General features: G+C 48.9%; 1 pseudogene; it reads right to left on the bottom strand.

Annotated features, from left to right (window-relative positions):
- Positions 1-524: 524 nt before the first annotated feature.
- LOC102261095 lies at positions 525-1,528 on the bottom strand (annotated as a pseudogene).
- Positions 1,529-3,167: the final 1,639 nt, after the last annotated feature.

Genomic DNA, 3,167 nt, shown 5'->3' on the forward strand with positions numbered 1-3,167 from the left:
CGGGGAGGATGGGCCAAGATCCTCCCCTGTGCCCACTGCAGCCTTGTGGCCCACAGTTCCTTTCAAGGTGCACAAATTCGTGCACTGGGCCCCTAGTATATTGTAATAAAAAGTTATATGAATGTGGTCTCTCTCTCAAAATAGCTATGGTACTGTACTCATCTTTCTTCTTGTGATGTGAGATGATACAATGTCTGTGTGATGAGATGAAATGAAGTGAATGACATATGCATTGTGATGTAGTATTAGGCTACTACTGACCTGATGATACATCAGAAGGAGGGTCTTCTGCTTTGAGTGATCTTGGATAACTGAGCTTGTTGATGTTGATGGTTAACTGTCAGGAGCGAACAATATCGATGGTTGGGGACATTTAATGTTTTTGGACTGAGGTTGATTTTGTTTTTTTAGCTGGGTACAGTGAACTTTATTGGTGGTACATGACAAGGTAGGGCTCCCTAAGCCCCTCCCTTTCTTCAGGGGGTCTGGGACAGAAACTGTGGAGGTCAGGGATTCTCAGTGCGTTGTGGGATCTATTTGGGGCAAGGACTCCCCAGAAGCTGAGGGCCTCTCTTCCTCTTGCTGGGGCTGGTGGTTCAGGGGGCTCTTACTCCTTGGAGGCCATGTGGACCATTATTGTTGCTGTAGCCAAATTCATTGTCATACCAGGAAATGAGCTTGACAAAGTGGTCATTGTGGGCAGTGCCAGCCCCAGCATCGAAGGTGGAGGAGTGGGTGTCACTATTAAAGTTAAGGAGACAAACTCGTCCTTAGTATAGCCCAGGTTGCCCTTGAGGGGCCCTCTGATGCCTGCTTCACTACCTTCTTGATGTCATCATATTTGGCAGCTTTCTCCAGGTGGTAGGTCAGACCCACAACCGACACATTGGAGGTGGGGACATGAAAGGCCATGCCAGTGAGCTTCCCATTCAGCTCAGGGATGACCTTGCCCACAGCCTTGGCAGCACCAGTAGAAGTAGGGATGATGTTCTGGGCAGTCCCTTGGCCATGATGCCATAGCTTCCCACAGGGGCCATCAGTGGTTTTCTGGGTGGCAGTGATGGCATGGACTGTGGTCATGAGTCCCTTCATGATGCCAAAGTTGTCAAGGATGGCCTTGGCCAGGGGGGCCAACCAGTTGGTGGTACAGGAGGCATTGCTGACAATCTTGAGGGAGTTGTCATACTTGTCATGGTTCACACCCATCACAAACATGGGGGCATCTTCAGAAGGGGCAGAGATGATGACCCTCTTGGCTCTACCCTTCAAGCAAGCCCCAGCCCTCTACATGTTAGTGAAGACACCGGTGGACTCCACAACATACTTAGCACCAGCATCACCCCATTTGAAGATGGAGATGGACTTTCCATTGACAAGCTTTCCATTCTCAGCCTTGACTGTGCCTTTGAACTTGCCATGAGTAGAATCTTACTGGAACATGTAGACCATGTAGTTGAGGTCAATGAAGGGGTCATTGATGGTGATAATATCCACTTTGCCAGAGTTAAAAGCAGCCCTGGTGGCCAGGCGCCCAATACGGCTAAATCTGTTCACTCTGACCTTCACCAGTGTGTCTGCACTGAGCAGGAGGAGTGGCTGTCTGATGAACAGGAAAAGCAGAGAGCCTGATATTGACTTTGGATAACTGAAACCAAAGAAAGAAAAACCTGTATTTTATACAGGCATGTGTATGTCATTTTATGCTTCACAGATGTTGTGCTTTTTACAAATTGAAAGCAAGACTCTTGACTAGCAAAATGATTACAACTTGAATTATTGTGATACTCGCTTTATTGTGGTGGTCTGGAACTGAATCTGCAATATCTTGGTGTATACTTTCATTATCTGGTAGTACACATTGTTAATTGTCTACTAAATAATCTCTGTAATTTTCTTAAAAGGGAAAGCTTTTGTACATCTAAAACATTATTGAAACAATAAAACATAGTAAAAGCACCAGAAAAATAAGTATTTAGGTTAACATGATCATATTTTAAGAGTTTCCAGTCTCAATAGTGACACTTACAGATAGCAGAATATGTACCAAGTGCTTAGTTTAGTGACTACACTTGTTATTATACTTAAAAAAAATTTTTTTAAATTGAATTTTAGAGAGAGGGAAAGGGAGAGGGAGAGAGAGAAACATCTATGCAAGAAGGAAACATTGATCAATCAGCTGCCTCCTGTATGCCCCCTGTCGAGGATTAAGCCTGCAACCCATTCATGTGCCCTGGAATCGAACCAGCAGCCTGTCAGTGCACAGGATGATGCCCAACCGAGCCATACTGGTCAGGGCTATGATTATACTTCTATTGTTATTTTTCATACCATCTATATATATATAAAAGCCTAAGTGACCTAACGACTGGAACGACCAGTCGACCAGTTGCTATGACATGCACTGACCACTAGGGGGCAGACACTCAACGCGGGAGCTGCCCCCTGGTGGTCAATGCACTCCCACAGCAGGAGTGATGCTAAGCTGACTGACCCGTCCCAGCAGCCCACCAGCCTGGTGGCAGCCACTCCCTCCCTCAGTAGTTCTGCAGGTCCAATCTCCAGAGAATGGGCCAGGCACCGATGGTACAGTGCTGCAGGCCTCCTGGAAGTTGGCCTCGTCGGGCACAGCCACTTCCCCTCCCTAGACACTCTGCAAGGAAGAAAGGATATAAAAGCAGCCGCCAGGTGGCTCCCAACAACTGCACAAACATCAGCGGGATGGATCCGGATCCCGGGCCGGCAAGGGCGTCCCACCGCCTGCCTGGAGGGCCGATCACATCCAGACCCACCCTCCCCACCCCTGCTCGGGACCCCACCTGTGCATGAATTTGTGCACCAGGCCTCTAGTCTTTTATATTATAGTATTAGAGGCCCAGTGCACGAAATTCATGCATGGGGGGGTCCCTTCAGCCCAGCCTGCACCCTCTCCAATCTGGGACCCTGTGGAGGATGTCTGACTGCCGGTTTAGGCCCGATCCCGGGGATTGGGCCTAAACCAGCAGTTGGACATCCCTCTCACAATCCTGGACCACTGGCTCCTAATTGCTCACCTGCCTGCCTGCCTGGTCGCCCCCAACTGCCCCCCTCTGCCGGCCTGGTCTCCACTAACTGCCCTGCCCTGCCGGCTTGGTCGCCCCATGCAACCTGCTGTTCAGGCATTTGGTCGT

Source organism: Myotis brandtii, unplaced genomic scaffold (assembly GCF_000412655.1).
Source record: "Myotis brandtii unplaced genomic scaffold, ASM41265v1 scaffold398, whole genome shotgun sequence".
NCBI classification, from domain to species: domain Eukaryota; kingdom Metazoa; phylum Chordata; class Mammalia; order Chiroptera; family Vespertilionidae; genus Myotis; species Myotis brandtii.